General features: G+C 42.1%; 1 pseudogene; it reads left to right on the top strand.

Annotated features, from left to right (window-relative positions):
• The first annotated feature begins 1,103 nt into the window (after positions 1-1,103).
• On the top strand, positions 1,104-1,906 carry LOC119619743 (small ribosomal subunit protein uS5 pseudogene; annotated as a pseudogene).
• The last annotated feature ends 24,182 nt before the right edge of the window (positions 1,907-26,088 follow it).

The following is a 26,088-nucleotide window of genomic DNA, read 5'->3' as shown; positions in this document are numbered from 1 at the left end:
TTTCCCAATACTGCAATCTGAGAACAAGCAAAACACCAAGAAAGAAATAAAGGCAAAAAGAAGGAAGGGAAAAAGAGAGGAAAGGAGGAAGGGAAGGAGGGAGAGAGTGCAAGGCAGGAGAGAAGAAAGGGAGGAAGGGAGGGAGAACCAAATTCATGTAAGAAATTCATTAAGAGTGATGTTAAGTGTGAACCACGTACCACGTCAGGGTCCTCATCTGTAAAATCCTCACAGGATGGTTAGGCAGGTGATCAGGTAGGAACAATGGGTTTCTCTCAGCTGCCTTTTATTTGCTGACTTTTGAGAAGGGACATCTTATTCAGGCACAGTCACATGTGCCTGTAGCCCTAGCTACTTGGGAGGCCAAGGCAGGAGGATAGCTTGAGTCCAGGAGTTCAAGGCTACAGTGCGCTATAACTGTGCCTATGAATAGCCACTGCTTAGGCAACATAGTGAAACCCCATCTCTAAAAGAAAAAAAAAAAAAGACTAGACATCTTAAACAGATTCTTCAAATCCTAACCCTAGTTAGACACCAGACATTGAATGCCTCTCCTAGCCTCCACTAATGGAGAAAAAATGCCCTCAAGTGTTTCATCTATTTCATCTTACTCATTCCTCAGAACATTCTGCTGACATCAACAGCCTCCAGGCCTTTACACATGCATGTCTGTCTTTATGAAATACACACACACACATGCACACACATCTCTACACCTTGCTTATTCTATAAATCCATATCCATCCTTCAACTTCTTGCTCAAGGATCACTTCTATTTTAAAATTTCCCAGACACCACAGCGTGCCCCAACTCACCCATTCTCACTGCAGTGACTGCTCCCAGAACCTGAACAAACCACAAGTCTGTTCCTGCCGCACTACGATGACTGATCTTCTGGTTTCTCTCCAACAACCATGGGTTCCCCAAAAGGCAATACTTTGTAACCCTAGCACTTACTATCATGCCTAATGTCTAGCAAGTACACACAATTTGTTGAGTTAATGTATTCCACATGTAGCTTATTCTCTGAGAAAACATCAAATGGCAGATGACACTGATGCAGCAGGGGGGCCCTGGGATGGGGAACCACGGTGGCTTCCCTGCAGGTTTCGGCAGTGGCATTCGGGGCGGGGTCGCTGCCCTGGACCAGGCCAGGCTGAGGCCACGGAGCTCTCAGAGGCAAGGCCAAGGTTAAGGTGTGGATGCCTATCACCAAGCTGGGCCGCCTGGTCAAGGACATGAAGATCAAGTCCCTGGAGGAGATCTATCTCTTCTCCCTGCTCATCAAGGAATCTGAGATCATTGACTTTTTCCTGGGGGGCCTCTCTCAAGGACGAGGTTTTGAAGATTATGCCAGTGCAGAAGCAGACCCGCTCCAGCCCAGCACACCAGGTTCAAGGAGTTTGTTGCCATCGCTGACTACAATGGTCATGTCGGTCTGGGTGTTAAGTGCTCCAAGGAGGTGGCCACTGCCATCCACAGGGTCATCATCCTGGCCAAGCTCTCCATTGTCCCTGTGTGCAGAGGCTACTGGGGGAACAAGATAGGCAAGCCCTACACCCTCCCTTGCAAGGTGACAGTCCGCTGCGGCTCTGTGCTAGTGCGCCTCATCCGCGCGCCCAGGGGCACTGGTATCGTCTCGGCTCCTATGCCCAAGAAGCTGCTCATGATGGCTGGTATCCATGACTGCTACACCTCAGCCAGGGGCTGCATTGCCACCCTGAGCAACTTCGCCAAGGCCATCTTTGATGCCTTCTCTAAGACCTACAGCTACCTGACCCCCGACCTCTGGAAGGCGGCTGTATTCACCAAGTCTCCCTAGCAAGAATTCCCTGACCACCTCGCCAAGACCCACACCAGAGTGTCTGTGCAGAGGACCCAGGCTCCAGCTGTGGCTACAACATAGGGTTTTTATACAAGAAAAAGAAAGTGAATTAAACCTGTAAAATATATATATATATTTTCCACCTGTAAAATATAAAATTATGACACTGATTTTTAAAGTGTTATGTAACTTACTCATACCGTTGTTTTCAAAAGCCAGTTTAAGCAAGAGGTGAAAACAAAATAATCACACTAGTTTGGTCTTCTTTTTTAATCTGAATCAGAATTACTTGGCTTTATCCCCTACCTAATCCATTCGGTTTGGCTCTGAATTGTAGAATCCACCTCATAAGTGGAAGATTTGCCACCATCAAGAATATTAAGAAGACTCCCTCTGACTTCAGAGGCAATTCAAGTCAGTGCAATGAACACTAAGCTAAGTACTCAAATTCTGCAAAAAGAATCCTTCTAAAAACACAGCCTCTCTGATGGAACTAGAGCTCTCCTCCAAAGGTGCTAACTTCTTGTTTGGCTGACAGGCTCTTCCCCAGACCGACTCTTGGTGTGTGTGTTTTTATCATAATTCTAACACCAAGAGTAAGAGCCCCATTTCTAACCACGGGTGCTACCCAAGCTTACCTCGCTGCCCCAAGCCAGAAGTTCCCCCTTTATGGATCACTGCCCATGCCCTTCCCCATGCCTGAGTTTACTTTTACATTCAAGCCATCAATGTTCATTTCTCAAAATTCTACTCAATTAATAGCTACCATTTACTGAGTGGCTCTATGTGCAGATACCCTATTAGAGGTTTTATAGACACTCTAGAATCTTAAATCCCAAAAAACCTATGATCAAGTATTATAAGTATCCTCATACACAAGTAACTGAGCAAGTTGATGGAACTAGGTATGACTCCAAAGCTCATGTTAATTGTGGAGGTATACGTCTTCCACTAGCTCATTAAATATTCACTTAATACTCTATGGACATAGTGTTATTATCTCATTTTACAGATGAGGAAACCAAAGTATAACAAGGTCATAAGACTTCTCAGACTAGTTCCAAATTATTTAAGCCCCTCCAGTTACTCATATCTCTTTAGGTCTGTGCTGGCAACTGTCTTGCCAACATAGACAAAATTGCAGTCAACCAGGAAGAGGCCGGGCTGAGAGGTGAAGACAGATGGACCCTCGAGACACAATCAAGCCTTACTAATATATCTATAGGCTTCTCAGTCACATGAGGAATTAAATTGCCATTTTTACTTTAGTTTGACTTGGCTATAGTCTGAGTGTTTATGTTGAAATCCTAATCTTTAAGGTGATGGTATTAGGAGGTAGGACCTTTGGAGAGGTGAATAGGTCATGGGATGGAGCCCTCATTAATAGGATTAGTGCCTTTATAAAAGAGGTCTGATCTGCCATGTGAAGACACAACAAATAGGTGCCATCTGTGAACCATAAAATAAGCCCTTACTGGACACCAATCTGCCATCACCTTGATCTTGGACTTCCCAGCCTCCATAACAGGGAGAAATAAATTTCTGTTGTTTATAAGCCACCTGGTCTATGGTATTTTGTTATAGCAGTTTCGATTAAAATAACTTCACTTTTTAACTGTTGCTTACAACCCAAAGAGATCTATTTAAGACAAAAATGAACACCTGCAAGGTGAAACAATAAAATAATGTGGATGACTTTTTAAAAACTCACATACCAAGGTTTGTTCATCCAAATGACAGCAGTGCCTTTTGAAGTAGTTATCTTAAGGAAAATGAAGTTGCAAGTAAGTAGGCAACCAGAGGAAATGCTACGAAAAAAATGTCCCCAAATTATGGTATTGATCAAGCACTGGCCAGTATTTTGGAATGAATAATGTACTTGATTTTGCAAGCCTAGTTACTTCATGTTGTCACAGCGAGTAGCTCAAGAGACAGAAAGAAAAGTGCTTGCTTCCACTCCTATTCAAACTACAGGCTCTTGATCTGTTAGCCTATTCTGAACATTGGTATAAAATTAATGAATAATCAGCTTCCTTTCCCTGAACTAATAGCCTGAAGCTTGCAGATAAAGTATCAAATCTCAACAAAATCAAATATAAAGTCCCCAGATGTTCAGATAAGTCATATGCCAGGATCTACCTTTGGCCCCAGATTTTCCTGTTCTCAGCCTTGACTCAGCTGAGACTCAGTGGCTTCTCTCCTGGGACAAGATCAACGGTTCAGCCAAGGCAGCACATTTCTATACCCAGTTCATGACCCATGGCCACCGCTGCTGTCCAGACTATTATACAGTGGAATCAAGTCACAAGACCATGCTTACCACAAGCTTTGAAATACGAGAATATGAGGAAACGAACAAAAAAAAAAACCCTCCCTTTAGAGCTGTGCTGTTTCTCTTCCTGTGAATAAAAGGATATTCATGGTCATTACTCAATTACAGAAGGATCAGATTAGCACCAACAAGAATTTTCTAAGTATAAGGAGAAAAGAACCTGTGAAGTGAGGAGTCTCACAATGCAAACCTGAGACTTTAACTCAGGCCTGAGTGTGGCTTCCAACAACAGAGCTGAGCAAGAAGAGAGAAACTTCTCTTTGCTTATTCCTCAGAGTTCTCTCTGGCATTGTTGAGTTTTTGTTTAATACATTGTTGACCTCTCTTTCCCTGCCTAAGTGCATGTGAGAAAGTGAAAACTTGGATTAACATATTACATGTTAATGAGCCCATGTAACACACATAAAGCTGGACCAGTTGCAGAGAAGCATTAAATCTAAAGAAAGAACAAGTTAGCCTTCAAAGAGATCTGAAAAGCAACTGAAATTGTTACTGCAATTTCTTTAAAAGGCACCAAGGGAGCATTCCTTTCATAATAAAAATAAAACTTCTCAAGACCCTCTTTCTCCATCCTCTTCCTACTCTCTCGTGAGAACAGACGTGCTACCAACTTCATGTCTCACACTCCCCCAAACACCCAAAAACTAGCTCTCAAATCTCAGCCTTCATTTGCTGTCATCCCCTTCCTGTTTCCCTTTCTGGAATATTCTTCTCTCCCTCCAGTACCTCTCTGCCCTAACCAATGTAGCTCAATCATTCAATTCTCCCTTCTCATTATCAGATACCACATAACAAAAGCAGTTGCCCATCCAAGAAACCTACTTTCTTTTAGAAGGCAGGAGGAATGGAAAGATTCTGAATGTGCATATGTTAATTTTTTTGTCTTTGTCACATTTGCTCACCAAGATAAGGACTTAAATATATGGAAAGAGGCTGAGATCTGAAGTCAGATGACCTGGATTGTCTCAGTCACTGCGTGTGACTTTGAGGCAATTAAGCTAAGCTTTCTGGCCTCTGTTCCTTTATGTGTAAGACGAGGTCACAGTATTGCCTTATTTACAAGGGTATGGTGATGATTAAATGAAAAAACAAGTTTTGCCATAAGAATAACAAACCACAAAGTGCTTTATGTACATGATTTCCAATCCCACTGGCTTTAATTCTTCACATTGCTTAGAATATTATATATACATCATTCAATGTCATTATAGAAAGTTTAATCAGCTACTTGGAGATACAGTTTGTTAAGTTTGTCACTCTTCACAATCTTGACTAAATTCTTAAAGGTTGGTTACCTTTGCTTGTGCAGTGAGTCACCTGATTCTACCAACCCATTTTGGCATACTCCATAAATTGGAATCCAGAGTCTTTAGACAATCAATTATAAATTTAAATTCCTAATTCTCAACTCCAGACTTTATATAAAATGTTTAAACTCCAGGTGCCATATAAAATTTATAAAATTTCTGACCATAGCACAAAAGGTGTTTCTGACTTGAGCCCCCCTTTTAAAAAGAGAGTCCCATCTAATTTCTTATTCTATAAATCAAGACCCCTGTCACCTTCAAGTTTCTAATGAACAGCAGGTAAAGGCATCAGACACAGGTTAAAAGAGGACAGGAAATAAATGGAGCAAATCAGAAGGGAAAAGCATGTAGAACTCAAAACCAAAGAAACAAAGAATTAAGGAAAAGCACTAGAGTGCTTACACAAAAATACCAAAACCATTCCTTCTGAAATAGAATATGAAAAAATTGTGAGCACATGTGAATTTACTGATTTGCAGTGAAAATGATTCCAAATCAATCCCTTTAGATTCCATGTAGGAAGGTGTAATTGTGAATAAGTCGAGATTGGGTAAAAGGGGGTATAAGGAGAGCGAGGATGAAAGCACAAAGTGATATTCAAGCTAACAGAGGGTAGCACCCATAGCTAGGACCTTCTTAATCTTTGAGCTTCTCATTTGGGATATGGGTAGCTATGGCCCAGGCATGAAAAAAATAAACAGCCCCTGCAGCACCTGCTCAAGAAATGCAGCAGATGGCGGATGTCTTTTCCTCCCCTCCCCCAGGATGGGCTGTGCTTCACCTTTTGATGAAGATGTGGCATTTACCTTGGTCCACAACTGCCTATTGGCTAACCCATCACTGAGTAGAGGGAAAAAGACAGACAAGAAAGGCTAGCTATAAGCATCTGGGAAGGATATACTATCTTCATTAAAGAAGACCAAGAGAAATTAAATTTGTTGTTGATTATCTGCCTGGCATAGAAACTAGCAAACAGAGCAATTCAATGGTCTGTTTTTAGCCCAAAGGATCAATTTAGCTCTGCCCAAGTAGGTAAGAGGCTAAGAACGCCAACTGTCCATGTGCTCAAATTATAAAATTTAAATTTGACATTGAAACCTAAATAAACACAATGCCATAAGACATTTTCCATTGATGTTTCCTTTGAGTTCCACTGCATTTTGCTTAACAAGCAGCTCATCCACATGTGGCTAGAGAAGAAAATACCTCAAAGGCCAGAGAAGGCCAAAGAGACCCATGCAGGATAGAAGGCTCAGCCATGGAAACTCCATACTCCAGATTGAATTTCACAAGCAGGACAGACAGGCACCACCAAACTGGGTCCAGTGTCCTGGCTATGGCTTCTAATTCCCTAATCTGGTTCTATCTGTGAGTCAAGGGAAAATCTAGAAATAGTATACAGTCACCAAACATGAAGACATTTCCAAGAGATCCAGGATTCCATTCCAAAGAAAAGCACCTTTTCCTTTCACCTTACTATCTACCCACCTTCAAAGGCACATTCTAAACATTGCCTCTGCAGTGGGTGGCAACATTAAACATTTCAAAAATAACCAAACTGGATGTTGCGATACTCCAGAGAACTGCAGATTTTTCCCCAAATAAGAAAATGTAGCTCCTTAGAGCATATCTGAGGAACCAAATATCTGCTTAAACCCTTCTGTCACAGACACTGACACTACCCAAAATGAACTTTTCTTAAACATTAACTATAGGTCTTTACCATCTTGCTGAGATGTCAGGGCACTAGAAAGTCTCTGTCTAAAGAGAAAATTAAGAAAGAAATAGCCCACAGTTTCTGACAGTGACACCAACCATCCATTGAAATGCTCTCTTTGCCAGATCTATCCATTCATTCGATAAATAAATATTCAATAAAAACACCTACATATAGAACACCCATGTGGCAAGCAAAGTGAGGAATAAAAAAGTAGCTTAAAAATAGACCTTGCCTTCAAAAACTAAGACATATATAACCCTCCCCACCCCCCCAAAAAAATAAGGTAGAAAGCATTAATTGCCCTAAGGGGGGTATAAAATGCCACACTCATGTGAGTTCAGAGAGGCTGAAATTATTTCTGATGGAAAGAGTCTAGAAAAATTTCACAGAGGAAAGAGTATTTGAGATGACCTTTGAAGGGTAGGCAGGATTTGAACCTGAAAGATGAAAGCAAAATGCATCCAGGTGGAAAGGATGTTCTAAGCAATGAATCTAAGGAAGCAAACACAGGAAACAACACATTTGTTTCAGTCTGGCTGGAGAATAGGCTGCAAGGCACATAATTTGGGGAGGGGGGTAGAATAATAAGTGAGAGCCATTTTATAGATGACTTTCAATAGGAATTTGGAATTTACGCCATAAACAAGAGCCACCGAAGGTTTCTGAGCTGGGGAGTGGCGTGGCAAGGGTGAGGCTTCAGAAGGATTAATTGGGCAAGGCAGATTAGAGGAGAATGTGAGCAGAGGCAAGAAGACTAATCAGGATAGAAATACAATGGTGTGGGTATAAAGCAAAGAACTGCGGTGTCAGAGAAGGCATGGAGAGGAGGAGGTAGATGAGAGAAACATTGTGAGGTTAGGGTCAACATGATTTGCTCATTGGTGCTCATGTGGAAGAAGGACATGAAAGATCATCCTGATGGGTATATTCTGGATGTCTGAAAAGATAATAATATTATCAACAGAAAAGGAACTCAGAAAGTGAAGATGCCTGTAGAAATCCCAAATGCTTCTGTTTGGTTATCCACTGGAAATGTGGGCCCGGTGCCAGGAAGTCACAGAAGTATCTTTGGAAGAGCATAGATACTGTTCAGTCCCAGTTACTTTATCTCTGTGATATTTGCCATTGTTGACCCTCTCCTCCTTGAAATTTTCCACTTGGGTTTCTAAACAGTATCCATTCCTCATTTTCCTCTTCCCTCTATGGCAACTCTTTCCATCTCCACAAGCTCTTCTTCTCCTATTTGTCCCACAAATGGTTGTATTCTCCAGAGCTGCAGCCTCAGTCATTTACTGCTCTCATTGTACGCCCTGTCCCTGAAGTCTCATCTATACCTGTTGCTGCAGTTACCACTTCCATGTGGATGGCTCCTGGAGAAAGCAATGGCTAAGAATGCAGATGCTAGTATCAGCCTTGGTTCACATCCCAGCTCTACCTCTGGCTGGCCATGTGACTTTGGACAAGTCATGTACCTTGATCTTCCTCATCTGTAAAATGTGGTTGTGGAATTGTTAAGAGGATTTAACATGAGGATTAAAACGAAATCTGGCATGCTGGAAGTCCTCAGTAAATGGTAATTATTATTGAATAAAATCTGTAACTGGAAATCTAGATCTCTCTCTCTCTTGATAGCCAGTTCTATATAGTCAGTTGTCACCTGGGCAGGATCCCTCAAAGTCCTGAAGTAAACTCATTGTCTTTCTCACCTCCCACAACCCTGCCCCTCTGTATTCCCAACATTCATTCTATCATCCAAATTAGAAGCCTGGGAATCATCCCACATTTGTCCCACTCCTTTACCCCCACATCCATCTGTCATCAAATCCTATAAGATACAATGCCAAACTACTAAACATGGCATGAAAGCCTCATCATTATCTCACTCCTGCTTTTTGTCCAAACTCATTTCCCACTACTCTCCCATTCCCCAATGCACTCATACCCCGTAGCTCTGCTTCATATCAACGTACTTGCCGTTCCTCACAAATACCAAGCCACCTAATATGAAGGTCTTTGCACATTTCTTTCGAATAGCCTTCCTCCAACTTCCCATACCCAATTCAGATCATTATAATCTGCCTTTAAAGACAGCTTGTGTCACCTCCCTGTGAAGGCTTTCTTGACTACCAGTGGGCAGGTAGGTAGCCTCTCTATTTCTATAACAAAGTGTATTTCCCTATCATGGTACTTACAACATTAGAATTACTGATTTGCTTGTCTCTCTTCTCCAGTAAATTATAAGGACTTACAAGTAAGGACCGTGCTTCATTCATTGTTCAACTCTCCTTCCTCTGCCCTCCCTCTAGCACAATACATAGCACATGGAAGGTACTTAATTTTTTTTTTTTTTTTTTTTTTTTTTTTTGAGACAGAGTTTTGCTCTTGTGGCCCAGGCTGGAGTACGGTCACATGATCTCAGCTCACCACAACCTCCGCCTCCCAGGTTCAAGTGATTCTCCTGCCTCAGCCTCCCGAGTAGCTGGGATTACAGGCATGTGCTACCAGGCCTGGCTAATTTTTTTTTTTTTTTTTTTTTTTTTTTTTTTTTTTTTTTGTATTTTTAGTGGAGATGGGTTTCTCCATGTTGGCCAGGCTGGTCTCAAACTCCCAACCTCAGGTGATCCGCCCACCACAGCCTCCTCCCAAAGTGCTGGGATTATAGGCGTGAGCCACCACGCCCAGCATTTTTTTTTTTTTGAGACAGGTTCTTGCTCTGTCACCCAGGCTGGAGTGCAGTGGTGTGATCACAGTTCACTGCAGCCTTGACTTCTTGGGCTCAAGTGATCCTCCCATCTCAACTTCCCAAATTACTGGAATTATAGGCTTGAGCCACCTCACATGGCTAGGTTTTTTGTTTGTTTGTTTCTGGTTTTTGAGACAGGGTCTCACTCTGTGACCCAGGCTGGAGAGCAGTGGTGCAATCTCAGCTCACTGCAGCCTTAACCTTCCAGGCGTAAGCAGTCCTCCCACCTCAGCCTCCGTAGTAGCTAGTACTACAGGTTCTCACCACCATGCCCAGCTAATTTTATATTTTCTAGAGACAAGGTCTCACTGTGTTGCCCAGGCTGGTCTTGAATTCCTAGACTCAAACAATCGTCCTGCCTCAGCCTCCCAAAGTGCTGGGATTACAGATGTGAGCCACTGTGCCTGGCCAATTTTTTTTTTTTTTTTTTTGTATTTTTAGTAAAGACAGGGTTTCTCCATGTTGACCAGGCTGGTCTCGAACTCCTGACCTCAGGTGATTCACCCACATCGGCCTCCCAAAGTGATGGGATTACAAGTGTGAGCCACAGCATCCAGCCCAATTTTTTTAATATATAAATAAACGACTGAATACAGAGAAACCAAGATAATCCTAGTGGTTTCCTGCTCTCTTTTTTGTTAGCATGAATAGTCATAGAATTCATGTAGCTTGACTTCAAAAGTTTTTCTGGTTTAGTCCATCCTCTGGAATAATAACTAATAGTTTCTATCCTATTTTCTAAGATACATGTCTTTTAAAGCTAATGGGATATTGAACACAATCTCCTGCTGGGGTGTTAAATAAAATAAACTAAAGCTTTGTTTTATTTTGTCTTTGGCGTCTTTCCTACATTCTCCAAATGTTCTCTAGTTAATCACTTGATCCACACCAAATAAGTCAAATGAACTCACCTGATGAAATGCAAAGGAAAGTCTGTAAGAACTTTAAGTTTGCAAATATAATTAGACTCTCTTTAATTCAAATAGTTGAATAATGCGATTCCCTAAGATTGTCATTCAGAATACCAACTCTCATTGCACTGAGGGGAAAGAAGATGCATAGAAACTCCAGGTGACAAAATATTTAAAAACACAGAAATTTTTTTTCAAATGTATCCAATTTAAAGATGACACGTCTTACTAAGGGGGATGAGAGCAAGAAAACCACTCCCAGTTATTACAGTGAACCTGCCAGAAGACCAGTCTTTGATGCCTATCAGCAGTCTCTGTCTATAGAAGCTGTTCCAGCTTTCATCCAGCCTTCTGGGTCCACTTCTCCACTCTGATTCCTCACATCTTGACCCCTGGGGATCTCCTACTGGAAAGTATTCTTTCCTGCCATCACCCTCCTAGGCCCCTACCAGGGACCCAGCCCCAGTGGGGCTTAATAGGCACCTTGACATGGTAGTCTGGTGCCCTAGACTTTTTCTTTTTTAATTGAGGCAGAGTCTCACTATGTTGCCCAGGTTGGTCTCCAACTCCTGGGCTCAAGCATTCTTCCTGCCTCAGCCTCCTGAGTAGCTGGGATTACAAGCCACGTACCACCACGCCCAGCCAGTTACCCTAGACTTTTTGACGAAAAGAAAAAGTTTTCCAGGTTAAGAAAATGAACTATAGATAATTACAATTGTAGCACCAAAAACGAAACTGGCTGACAGTCCAGCAGCTCAGAGATCAGTGACTTAGACAATGCTGCCACCTATCGATCAAAAATAGAAATACTGCTGATCTTTTCACCAAATTTAGAGCGACTTAATGGAACATTTCATATGAGTTTGGAATAGGTGGTCACTGAATTGTTATTACCGTCATTACTGGTGCCTCAACAATAAGTTTTTTATAGTCATAACACAATCACAACTAAATCCTATGAGCAGAGGCTGCGGCAGAAACTGAGGATGTAGAGTAGGAAGGTAGAGTAGTGAATGTGAAGGAGTAAGTACTCTAGTACTTTTCCTTAATTCTGGGAATGTGGAGTAGGAAATCAGTTCAAATCCTGAAAGAGGGAATAGAGGGAGTAAAGGCTGAGAAAAGCTCCCTTATTAGAAAAACAGATGGATTAAGAGGAAATAGCACCAGGAGACTGAGCATCTCCCATACGCCACACTCTGACTCAATGAGGTACATGCACATAAGGAATCTAATTTAATCCCCACTAAAACTCTGCAAGACTGGCATTTTTGTCTCCATTATTGGGCCCCTATTGTTAGAGTGTAGCCAAAAAGGCTGCATATTTGCATAAGCTCACAGCTCAGACCCAGCAGGGCTGGTTTGAACTCAAGTCTATCTGCCCTGCCACAGAAGTCCATTCTCATTCTAACAGGCCAAAACCACCTATTCTCACTTTTCAAATTTTTTAAGGCAAATATTAAGTATATAAGATTGTTCCAATTACAATCTCCTGCTGGGGTGTTAAATAAAGGAAACCAAAGCTTTAGGGGATGCGTATGCTGGGAGATGTGGTGCCACGGATTCTCTTGATCCAGTAGGGGCTCCTTCTTTCCTTTCTCCTTCCTGCCCCATTTTCCTCTCCCCTCTAAAATCCTCTGCCTAACTATAGATACAATGCAGTAGCAGTTCAACAGCCACTCTCTACATGTGGCCATTGGTACTTGAAATTAGGCTAGTCCAAACTGATACGCACTGTACATGTAAAATGCACACTGGATTTCTGGGACTTCATATAAAAATTTTAAAATCCCATTAATTATTTTTATATTGATTACACAGTGACATGACACTATTTTGGCTATATTCAGTTAAATAAAGTATGTCATTAAAATTAATTTCATCTGTTTTTATTTTTAACGGGACTGCTAGAAAATTTGAAATTACATGTCTGGATGGCACTGTATGTCAACTGGATAGCGCCGGTTTAAAGACATGCAAACATGATTTTGTAAAGAAAGGCATTTCATACATTAATTAGAATAAGATCACAGGCATGAAACCAAAATCTATTTCCTGCTCAGTTGATAGGCAGAAAACTGCCATCTGAGGTTCAATTAAGACAACTATAATTATTAACTGGGAGCTTCTCATCATGAGCAAACTAATGAAGACTGATTTTCTCGGGTTGTATGCCTTATGAGTGACTGATTTGTTCACTAATTATCCCAAAGTTTTTTATCCTGCAGATTACATTAATAATAGTGTGACTTATATACTAGAAGAATATGCCCTATCAGGCTCAGCAGTAACTTCACATTTCTTATATTAGAGAAAGCTGAGCTATTACTATTCTCCTCAGAAGCATGTTCCTAAGACACTGCAGAATCTTCTCACCCCTACCTAGTTCAATGTCTTTAAAGCAGATGGAAATGCCATTGTGAGCTAAAGGCTAGTCACATCCTAGGATTAAACCAATTCACCTTGAAGGTTTATTTTCAGGCTAACCAGGGCTCCTTACACGTTTTTCTTATCGAAAACAACTCTGGAAAAAATGGACTTAGAGAAATCTACAGGTCAATGGACTCCTAAAGACAAGATACAGTCAAAGTTTCTAACCAGGAATTAAAATATCAGGCTTACTCCCTATGTTGACAAACAATTGGTCCAAACCATATGGAGTTGCTCCTTCTACAGAGCCCTCAGCACAGTGGTACCTAAGACTAGACTTCATGAGCAAGGTTCTTGGGCAGGCAGAGTGCATCCCGGGATGGCAGAAGACGTTCTGCCTGTCCAAGAATTTCAAAGAGCCTCCATCTGCCCTTTGGAGTCAGACTCTATGTCCATCACGATGCCGAGTTTCCAGACAGAAGGAGAATGAACTAATTAATTTCTCAAGTTCACCTTCAAAACCAGACTCTGATCCCCCACTTTCAGCATAAGGGAACAGACCCAACAACTTAAATCGAAGTAAAATAAAAAATAACCCCGGTCTGAGGTTTCCTAGGAACCCATTTGAACAGTGTGCAATACAAACTCAACAGATATCTTCTGCCAGCTCTTTTCAATTTTCTCTGCTATGTGTGATATTTTCCATGGATGGGACCAGAGATGTTTGGTTGTAAATGATTGTCAGATGTTTAAACAATTTTGTTGCTGAAGCATGATAATTTCCAGAAGCCCCTTTTCTGTACACGGTATCTTTTGCTAAGACCCACCACAAAGAAAATGAGTTGTACAAGAAGAATGGCAGAAGATCTGGAAATTAACCAAAACAATGGACCATAACATGCCTCAAACAAAACAAAAAAAATCATTAATAAGAAACAGGCCAGTTTCTAAGGGTCATGGAAAGAGTACATGTTGGGTTCCCAGCAGCTGGCTATGTTTCAAAGTCAGTAACCTCCAACTTGTCAGGGAAGATTGTGGTTAATGCTGTGAAAGACATGTGCTGAAAGATTTTTAGTTGCCCTTAAATTCCTGAATTTCTAGTCAGGATATCTATACACATGTGCAAAACAGAAAAGTCTGGTAAAGTCTAAGTATGTCCTGCTGAAAGTGTATAAAATCTTAACTTATAAAACCAATACATTAGGTAATCACTTATATCAAAAAAGGATTAACTCAAAAATATTTTTAAACAAAATTTCCCTATTCACATGGTAGGTTGAATCATATGAAACTGTAAATACTTGACTCCTTTTGACCCAAAAATCCCCAAATTCTGGCAATCCAAGCTATACATTTCATTAACAACATTGGTGCTAAAAATGTAAAGAAAGTATTAGGAATCCCTACAAAAGGTTGCAGAAATAAAATTTAAAAAAATATGTTTCTCAAATTACAAAGTCAACGGGAAATTATTTTGTTCAATGTTTTCTACTTTTAGCTGTATAATTTTTTTTAGTGACATACCTGTAGCCTCTTTTAATCTGAATACTGAATACCACAGGATATAATCAGTGATAACTAAGAATTCTTCTTCTTCTTCCTTTTTTTTTTTTTTTTTTTTTTTTTTTTTTTTTTTTGAGACAGGGCCTCACTCTGTAGCCCAGGCTGGACTGCAGCGGCAGGCACAATCTCGGGTCACTACAACCTCCACCTTCTGGATTCAAGTGATTCACGTCTCAGCCTCCCTGGGAGCTGGGATAACAAGCGTGTGCCACCACGCCTGGCAATTTTTGTATTTTTTGGTAGAGATGGGGTTTCTCCTGAACTAAGAATTTCGGTAATAAATTTGGCAATGCCTAAAATAATAGTAATATACTTCACGTTTGTATATTTTTGTATATTTCTTTTTTTTTTTTTTTTTTTTAGACGGAGTCTCACTCTGTTGCCCAGGCTGGAGTGCAGTGGCCGGATCTCGGCTCACTGCAAGTTCTGCCTCCCGGGTTTATGTCATTCTCCTGCCTCAGCCTCCCGAGTAGCTGGGACTACAGGCGCCCGCTACATCGCCCGGCTAGTTTTTTTGTATTTTTTAGTAGAGACGGGGTTTCACCGTGTTAGCCAGGATGGTCTCGATCTCCTGACCTCGTGATCCGCCCGCCTGGGCCTCCCAAAGTGCTGGGATTACAGGCTTGAGCCACCGCGCCCGGCCGATTTTTGTATATTTCAAAGTAGCTTTAAATAAAATGACTCTATTAAGCCATTTCTCCAAATCCTTTGTGTGAAAATGAGACAAAGATGGAAGAGACAAAGAAAGAAGGAAAGATGGGCTAATTTTAATTATCAGAATTTAGACATCCAAATGCATAAGAAAACCAGTGCATTCTTTAACAGTCATATTTTTTCTTATTCTTTTTAAATTCCAAAACGGGGTGCCCAGCTAGATCAGTTGATAGAGCATGAGACTCTTAATCTCAGGGTCGTGTGTTCGAGCCCTACGTTGGATGTTGTGCTTCCCAGCATTTTGGGAGGCCCAAATGGGCAGAACACTTGAGCTCAGGAACTCGAGACCAGCCTGGCCAACATGGCAAAACCCCATCTCCACAAAAAAATACAAATATGAGCCAGGTGTGGTGGCACATGCCTGTAGTCCCAGCTACTTGGGAGGCTGAGGTGGGAGGATCACTTGAGCCTAGGAGATGGAGGCTGCAGTGAGCCGAGAGTGCCACTGCACTCCGGCCTGGGTGACAGAGTGAGACCTTGTCTCAAAAATAAAAAATAAAAAAAACAGAAAAGAAACGAAAGAAAATGGCACCAACCAGCTTACTGATCTACTTAGTTGCAAATGCTTTTTGACTATTTGCTAAAATGTCTACATACATGCATACATAAAAATAAAATAAAAACAACTCGGGAAAGGGAAATATTTTTACACTGAGGATATCCAAGAATGCCAGGTACATTCTCCCACTCTCCCTTTTTGTCTGCTTGTTACCCACTTCCTCCAGCAGTACCCTCCACCTTCTGACAGAAAACCCGGTCTCTTCTCTGTAAACCAAGGTGGTTCAAAATGAGATGGTGGGAATGTCCCTTACAGCGGCCAGCCCCAATCCCACCGGGAGTAACTTCGACATATTCCTTTACTCTTTCTGTGTCTTTTAACATATCTGAAAACAGAAAGTAGGTAAACTGCACCTACTTTTCAGAAGGTGGCAGGGATTCGTGGTGTAATCTCTCTACGTGGGCGGAAACACACTGTAGGCACCCAAATAACAAAATGTAAATGTCTAGCAAGTATATAAAAAACCAGCAGGAAAGGTTTTTTTGTTTGTTTGTTTTTTCATATAAAACGCCAGAAGTAGGGAAGTGACGGAAACGCTGATTGCCGACCTTTTCAGAGTTTTCTTATTTTAAACAATTACACTAACTCATAAAATAAAAGTATTTCTTGTGCTCCTGTCAAACCAAGTGGGTTTTTACTTTAAGGGTGAATAATAATAATGCTTTGGGGATGACGAATAAAACTTAGAGCTTCCCGTGGCTGGCCGAGGTGGAGCCATCGGGACTATCCCACTTCTCCTCGTTGATCTGGAAGGCTTTCTGAAGGAACTGGGGTTTGTATCCCTGGCAAGCCCGGGACCCGCCTGGGGCTCAGCCTGCTGCCAGGCGGCCTCAGCAGCACAGCGCTTCAGCTGTTGCTACGGCAACAAGCCGCCCTGAGCATAGGCCAAAGTTCCTGCAGGGGCGAGGACGCCTCCGAAGCGCGGAGAGTCGGCCCAATGAGTTCCGCCCTCTCTAGCGCGCTTTTCGTGATCCACCAATCAGGCGCTGCAACATAAGCTCGAGCTGAGTGGTCAGCTTCCCTGGGAGGGCGGGGTTAGGGTACAGAAACTGGACGGAGTAGGGGGCTGTATTTCCCCTGGCCTGTGAAGTAGATGTTAGTGACTAAAGCTCAATCTTCCAGTTAAGGGAGGAGCGGAGACTTTTAAGTCGAGTGTTCCTGTGGGGCCAAGAGGATGGTTTCAGAGGAATCCCAGGAAGTGAGAGTGCTGGGATATGCGACGGGCCCACGGAGCCCTCCCCTGCGTGTCTGAGATCACACCCTGCTGGGTACCCTGCTTCATGTGCTGAAGAAGGTGACTGGATCACGACTCCAGAGTTTGCTTCTGAGATCGAAAAACAAAACAACCCAATAATAATAATAATGACAGCCCTGGGTGGGGACAGTTGCAACAGGTCCTTGGAGAAAGTCAGTAATTGTGCAGGTTCAGGGAAGGCGTGGGTATGTTGGTGAAGTAAGGTTCAGAGTGGAAGAAGAAAATGCTGCTTCTGGGGAAGAGAATACTGTCAGAAGGAAGGAAAGAAAGGAGGGAGTGGGAGGTTAGGGGAAATGAAGGGAGAGGAGAAGGGGGAGGAGGGAAGGTGAGGTGAGGTGACTGGTATTCTGCCAACCCCGTTCTGCACACTAGTGAGACCTAGCAAGGACTAGAGTTTCAGGGGGAAAACACGAGAGTAATGAAAGATAACAGAGAGGAAAGAAAAAAGAAATAATTGAAAAGTTTGAAAGAAGAAAGACAACAGCTGAACCAATGAGGGGGGAAATTAGAAGGAAATGAAAATTCTGTAAGCTTCTCTTTCATGGATAAAATGACTATATTTTCTGGTCCATTATCAGGATACAAGATGGAAAAAAAAAAAGCTATTGGGGAAAGTGGCTGGTTTAAATTAGTCCTGCCCCTGCAAATCCAAGCTGCGTGTTTGTTAGTCTTATGGCTGATTTAACTCATAGGCCCAGAAGAGAAAGGATAGAAGGATGCCTGAATAACCAGCAAAGAATTTGCATCCAATCAGCACTCAGAGCATGTATGCTACTTTCTTCAGAAACCTTCAGGAGTCATAGACTATGGTCAGTTCTTCGTCAGAATTATTTTAGATATACTTCAGTTGTTTTTTCGTCAAATGCACATAAAACGGAATTGTTCTTCTTAGCTGTGCAGACCTTGTCTATTTTCTGAAAGGAAAAACAATGTTAATTTTTAAAGCCCTACATACATGACATCTTTGTACTTTTCAAATCATTGTGTTACCCCCTTCCCTTCTCTTCTGATAATGCCTGGCTGAATCTCTCCTATTCTCACAATGGCTTTGCCTCCATTCTGCTGAAGTTACTTCCCATTGCTCACATTATTATACTGTTTTTACTTCACTTCCAAGCTTGTTTCTGACTACAGAAACGGTGCTGTAATTCTGAGTTCCCTATATATAGAGTTGCTTTTCCAGGAACATTATTAATAAAAGGAAAGGTGTTCATTTTCCATTATGGAAGTATACCAATGTTATGTTGTGCTTTGATGACCCGGGCTCTGACTTATAAAACCAGTGTTACTATAATTTTCACATCTTTGAGCAGCTCTGCCCAGTCAGTTCTCCATAGGTCCCTCGGGAGGTTTCCTTGTTTTATTTTTGAAACTTAGCTGGAATCTATCTTCATTAGGAGTCTAGCATCTTGTTCTCCATAGAGCTTTGAAATGGTATAGCAGAGAGAAGGGTACTAGAAACAGCAGGCTGACTGTCTTTACTTTTCTAACAATTCAAAAGAAAGTTTTTGGCTTCTACTGTTTCCTGACTCTTCCTTTCCTCTTTTCATATAGCTGGTCTACTTTACTGGTATTTCAAGTCACCCTAGCTGTTAGAATTTAGGTGAATTATATTTCAGGCTTTCAAGCCATTTAAGGGGACAAGGAAGATTGTTAACATCTGGACCTCAGATCCACTGGCCTTAAGAGCTCAATATCACTCCCCACGATGTAGGCAGGTTGGTGTATGTTTTTCTCTGATATTACCTTGTAGCCATCTAAATGGCTCTCTGCATGTTAAGCCTTGGGGAGGCAAGACTGAAATAGGGTTCACCTTCCCTAACTCCTACTCTTCCATCATTTTTTTAAAATATCACAGTATCCTGGACATTCTCATTCATTGCTGAATCAGTATAGTCTGAGTGTTTGGAAAAGAGGCAGTGGGAGGAGAACAAAGACAAGTGGAAAAAGCTGAAGTGAAAGCCTTTTCTCAAAAGCTCCTAGTCAGGAGAAATGACACTGTAGGGCAGACAACTCTAGAAATAGTAGGATGCACAGAAGAAGGGCCAGAGTTCCCAGACATATGTGAACTCGACGTTGTAAATAGAACAAGGGTATAAAGAAGACAGAGCACTCTAGTGGTTGCTGGCACAAACTCCTGGGTTCTGATTTCCACTGTGGTGATTACTGTGTGGTGACCCTAAACAAGTTACTCAACCTCAGCTTCCTTGTCTGTAAAAGGGGAATACTAATGGCACCAACTTCACAGGGTTATTGTGACAATTGAATCGATTGATCATATAAAGTGCTTGGAATAGCATCTGGCATTTGCAAGTGCTGAATAGGTATTGACTAATATTATTCTAGAGCCATAATCCCAAACCCACAGCAGCTTGCCACCACAGGAGCGTCTCTGACACAACCATTCTTTGAGCAAGGAGAGTAGGGCATTCTTTCTCATAGTTATTTGCTCCTTTATTGCTATAGGCTCTACTTGGAGTCCAGGACATTAATTAAGCAAACAAGCTTTTGCTTAGAATTCAGTAAAAGCATCATAATCCATTTTCATTTCTACTTTAATACAAGGGTCAATATGAATTGTCATCCATTGATAGCGGAAATTCTCTACAATAGTTTATTAGTGTGTTAGCAACACAGTGGAAAAAGAAATATACGAGAACCTTGACTGCTTTCCACCTCTTTCTCTCGTAACTCTCAGTATTCCACAATCAATTCCTTCCACACTACCAAGGAGAGTTCAAAGAAATCAGTGTCCTGAGATCCGCCACTAAAATTAAGCATTGCTATGGGTGCAACTCAAGTGACGTTGACTTTCCAGGATATAGGAGCAATTAGAAATATAAAGTGAATAAGAGAAGGTGGAGTATTTGATGAGAAGTGATAAGATGGCCACAAGGTGGCACAGGATGACAACCACAGAGCACTCCCTTCCTCCCAAGTGACTCCATTTTGCCTAAGGGCTCTGTCTCTGCTGCCCTACCCTCTTACAACTTAGCGCCCTTAAAAGCTGTCTTTGCAGACATCCTCACGCCTTTCTTCTCGCACATTCTGTAGTCAGTGGTCCTCTTTCCCTTGTCCCTCTTTTCTTTCAACAGGTCTCAATTCTCGTTATTTCAGCATGGATTCCCTTTACTCCCAGGTGATCCTGCTTGCTGGTCTTGTACTCAGCAATTCCTCCTTCAGAAAAGTGAGCTCGGCAGGGAATGGTGGCTCATGCCTGTAATCCCAGCACTGTGGGAGGCCAAGGCGGGCAGATCACGAGGTCAAGAGATTGAGACCATCTCAGCCAACATGGTGAAACCCCGTCTCTACTAAAAACACAAAAATTAGCCGGGCGTGGTGGCAGGCACCTGTAATCCCAGCTACTTGGGAGACTGAGGCAGGAGAATCACTTGAACCCAGGAGGCAGAAGTTGCAGTAAACCAAGATCACACCACTGCACTCCAGCCTGGGAAACAGAGTGAGACTTGGGTTCAAAAAAACAACTAAGTAAATAAATAAAGTAGAAAAGTGAGCTCCTCCACTGTATCTCCAAGTCACAAATTCACTGGAATCTAAGTGAGGCATGCAGCAGAGTCCACTGGTTTAGCCATTTCACCAGTCAAGTTGGGATCCAACAGGGCTGAGTAATAGAAGGCTATTGATTGACTCTATGTAATCTTCAAGAGTTTCCTGAGTAGTGTCAGTTTGAGTTTTTTAGATGATATGATCTTCTATAGAGGAAACAGATTAGGGCATTAAACTTGAGAAAGTAGTGTCTGACTGGATGTTAGTTAAGGAATTATTATCCAAAGACAAGTGGCCTAGGAGTCAGTAGACTGACCTGGATTTTAATCCCACCCCTAGCACATAGCTTGTATGTTCAGGCCAGTTACTTAATTCTGTGAGTGGCATCCTTTTGTCCATAAAATGAGGGTAATATCCATCTTGTAGGATTGTAACATGTAAAATATCTACTTCAATAAATGTTGGTTTCCCCTTTTTCCCTCATATGCAAAATGAAGGGTACTAGGCTAGGTGTTGTGGCTCACACCTATAATTCCAGCACTTTGGGAGGCCAAGGCTGGAGGATAGATTGAGCCCAGGAGTTGGGGATGAACCTGGGCAACAAAGTGAGACCCCCACCACTGCAAAAAATACAAAATCAAAAATTAGCTGGATGTGGTGACATGCACCTGTGCCTGTGGTCCCAGCTATTCGGGAGGCTGAAGCAGGAGGATTGCCTGAGCCCAGGAAGTTCAGGCTGCAGTGAGCCAAAATCATGCCATTGCACTCCAGCCTGGGCAACCGAGTGAGACCCTGTCTCAAAAATAGGTGGGGGAGGAGGGACTGGACTATATCTTTAAGTCTCTTCCAATGTTAATATTCTATGTTCTATATCTTATTATAATGATGACTCTCATAAATTAATGGAAGTCTGGCAGCAAGTGAATAATAAAGTGTCTCCTGATTTTAGGGGAAAAGGACTAAATTGGATTGCTTTACACTTCTGTGAGTATTCTCTACAACTCCTTCCTCTCCAGACCTTTTGAAGAGGCAGAACAGTTCCCTGTCCCTCAATCAAAGGCTACATACAAATAGGGAGTGGACTGGGCATAGTGGCTCATGCCTGTAATCCCAAAACTGTGGGAGGCCAAGGCGGGCTGATAACTTGAAATCAGGAGTTCGAGACCAGCCTGGCCAACATGATGAAACCCCATATCTATTAAAAATACAAAAATTAGCTGGGTGTGGTGATATGCACCTGTATTCCCAGCTACTTGGGAGGCTGAGGCACGAGAATCACGTGAACCCAGGAGGCAGAGGTTGCAGTGAGCCAAGATCACGCCACTTTACTCTAGCCTGGGCAACAAACGGAGACTCTGTCTTTAAAAAAGTAATAATAATAGGGAGTGACCTCAGCCAGAGACATGGCTGCTTCAGAGTGGGAAGGGCTCAGCAACCTCCCAAAGCACAGGGTCCCAGCAGAAAGGCTAACCTGTGATCTTTCCCTCAGGAGTGGCTTCCTTCCAATGCCACATCACCACCTCTTAGAGCCCAAGACACCACAAATGTCAGTGTCCAGGATGCTCTGGGTAGAAGTTAATGATGACATGAGTCAGCTCTTTCTGCAAACCCTGATGCCTAAGCCTTGTTGCTCCAAATCTGGAAGAGACACTGCATAATCTGTGGAAATTCACTGCAGTTATTGGCTTCATCTCCCCATAATCAACCTCAAAATATCCCTCAGTCCTAGGAACTTCCTAGCTGGAGTTTGGTCTCCAGAATAGCTATGGGATATCATAACAACTATGAAGGAATAGAATCATTTTGTGACTTTAACCTATTAGCCTTCTAGTACTGGCCTTAAACAGAGAGATAGGTTTAAAAAACAAAGCCCGTGACTCAAGTTAAGGACTCCAGAGCCTGGAAACTCTCTCAGGATTCATACCGCAGTTGTTTTTTCAGGACTTAATGTTAGGAACATGGGTTCTCTATACTGGGGGAGTATTATACAGTGAATTGTGTCTCCACAAAATTCATATCCTGAAGTCCTAACCTCAGAATGTGATTGTATTTGGAGTGAGGGCCTCTATAATATAGTTAAGGTAAAATGAGGTCATATGGATGGGCCCTAATCCAATATGACTGGTGTCTTTTAAGGAGAAGAGATTAGGACACAGATATACCAAAGGTAGATCATGTAAAGATACCAGAAGCGAATGGCCATCTACAAGCCAAAAAAAAACAAAAAACACAAACAAACAAACAAAAATGGTCTTTGAAGATACCAACCCTGCCAACACCTTAATCTCAGCCTCCAGAATTATGAGAAAATTAATTTCTGTTGTTTAAGCCACCCAGCTGGGGTACTTTGCTATGTAATTCCAGAAAACGAGTATCAGGAGAGTTATTAAGACATGTCTCATATTTCTGCCCCTTCCTAATGCCTCTAACCAGATTGTATCTGCTTCCCTGTGTCTACTTGCTGGCTTGGAACTTATTAAGATTGGACCCTTCCTGGAAGAAATTTGCTGATGGGGGCAGAAGGACACTCAGAATTGAAACTGTGTGAGCTTTAGTGCCTGGGATCCTTACTTGCCCATACTTAATTCAAACACTCAATGGATATTTATTATGTCCTAGGGCTATAAGAATGTAAGAAAAAGACCCCTAAGCCTAGGGAAGAAAGCTTCAAAGAGATGGTCATTTAGACTATTTTTAAAGGATGAGAGGAATTGTTGGAGAAGACTGGCATGGGAGAAGAGAATTGAAGCAGAGGGAACAGCATGTACAAAGGTACAAAGATGTGAAACAGAATGACCCGCTGGAGGAACTACATCCTACTGACTAGAATATAGTGTCCATGTGGGCCTGTGGCACAAGGAGAGATAAGAACCAAATCCAGTTGGAAAATACAACCTGGGAGGCAGCTGTGGGGTGTGGAGGAGCCTCGGGTAATTCTCCAGTATCTAAAGCATGCCCAGGTAGAGTGGTTTCAGCTGTCAGAGAGTGCCCTCAGGTAAAGAATAGCAGCAGCTGCTGGCAGTTGGAAATTGTAATCCATGGAAATGGTTGTAGCTGAGAGGTGGGTGATTGCCCCCAGCATCTGCTAGATCAACCATACATGTATGTGAGCCATTTGGTTTTCTCTAGTAGGTCTTGATTTAAGTTCCTGAACTCTGCCCACCACCACAAGTAGCCGTGACTTCTTGGCAAGACTCCAAACCCCTCTGTACCTTCACTTTTTAGATAAGTTGTTTAAAGATGCTGTGCCTCCTTGGGAATTTCGTTGATTTCCATGTTCCCTTCTGCCTGTTCAGCCTCTGCCAACCACTGTCCTGGGCTCTCTGGCAGTCTGTGCCTTCCTGGTTCTTGTAGGTTACTGGTTGCTTACTGTTTGCAGCACTATACCTGTTCTTGAACCCCAACTATTGACCCTGTCCTAGGTTTAGTTTACTAATATGGTCTAAATTCTAGTACAGTGATAACTTGAAGAAGCTCAGGCCTAACTTACTAACCATAATATCTTACTGTTTTGGAACTGAGCTTTTCCCAAAGAGTACCTCCAGTGTCTTCACTCCATCAGGATCAGTCAGTCCTTCTACCCTCACAAAACTATCCGTAGCCCTAAAGGACCACTGATCATGGCAAGTTAAGGCAATTCTCAATAAGGAAGAACAATGACAAAGTATTAGAAGAGGTTAAGTTAAAACTTTGTATTGCTGAATTTGAAATAGAGAAGTATCAATACTAACTTGTAAGGTATTTTATCTTTAAAAAATTCCCTTGCTCTGTCCACTGAAAAGCCAAGAAATAATGATCAACCTAGTATCAATGAATATCTCTAGTGCCAATATCGTGATTCTGAAATCTATTTTCCATTAAAAGAAATCATGGCTGATTCCAGATCTAGGGCAGGAAAGGTACAAGATGAGTCTGGAACATCTCATAATAGAAAGGAAGGAAGGAAGCTACACATGATCATTAGGTGTAGGGTCCAGCCCTTACGGGGCTTAGCGGATGTTCTCCCCGTGTGCAGAGATGAGAGATTGTAAGAAATAAAGACACCAGACAAAGAGATAAAGAGAAAACAGCTGGGCCCGGGGGCCCACTATCACCAAGATGCGAAGACCGGTAGTGGCCCCGAATGGCTGGGCGCGCTAATATTTATTGCATACAAGACAAGGGGGGCAGGGTAAGGAGGGTGAGTCGCCCAAGTGACTAATAAGGTCAAGCAAGTCACGTGATCATGGGACAGTGGGCCCTTACCTTTTAGGTAGCGGAAGCAGAGAGGGAAGACAGTATATGTCAGCGTTTTCTTCTATGCACTTACATGAAAGATCAAAGACTTTAATACTTTCACTATTTCTTCTACTGCTATCTACTATGAACTTCAAAGAGGAACCAGGAGTATGGAAGGAACATGAAAGTGGACAAGACGCGTGACCATTGAAGCACAGCACCACAGGGAGGGGTTTAGGCCTCCGGATGACTGCGGGCAGGCCTGGATAATATCCAGCGTCCCACAAGAAGCTGGTGGAACAGAGTGTTCCCTGACTCCTCCGAGGAAAGGAAGACTCCCTTTCGCAGTCTGCTAAGTAAGGGTGCCTTCCCAGGCACTGGCGTTACTGCTTGACCAAGAAGCCCTCAAGCGGCGCTTATGTGGGCGTGACAGAGGGCTCACCTCTTGCCTTCTAGGTCACTTCTCACAATGTCCCTTCAGTACCTGACCCTATAGCCACTGGTTATTCCTAGGTTATATTAGTAATACAACAAACAGTAATATTAAAACCTAATGATTAATAATGTTTATATAATGATTGATAATTGTCCATAATCATCTCTATATCTAATTTGTATTTTTTTTTTATTCTAACTATTTTCTTTATTATACTGCTACAGTTTGTGCCTTCAGTGTCCTGCCTCGGCACCTGGGTAATCCTTCGCCCACAATTAGGGCCATGTTAAAGGAACTCAGGAGTCACTTATTAGCAAAGACAGAATAATTGGAGCACAAGCATCAAGAAGAATAAAAACTGAAATCATTTGAAATGCACCAAATTATGTTTAAATCCATGGGTTTAAAATGTTACTTTTTTAAAAACTCTATTTGATCACCTATGGAGTATGATAAGGAAGCAACTTAACTATTTTGAGAACTTTTAAATAAAGGGAAAGAACCAGACACTTGTTCTGCCTTTCGTATATGAACCGAATCATTCGGTAGCCAAATAGTCAGGGGAGGGGTCTTTTAACATACATATTAAAGCTAATAAATTAAGAAAGAGTGGTTGAATTAGAATATCATT

Source organism: Chlorocebus sabaeus, chromosome 25, assembly GCF_047675955.1.
Source record: "Chlorocebus sabaeus isolate Y175 chromosome 25, mChlSab1.0.hap1, whole genome shotgun sequence".
Lineage (NCBI taxonomy): Eukaryota > Metazoa > Chordata > Mammalia > Primates > Cercopithecidae > Chlorocebus > Chlorocebus sabaeus.
The sequence above is the reverse complement of the archived record's forward strand: the minus strand, read 5'-3'. Positions and strand labels throughout refer to the sequence as shown.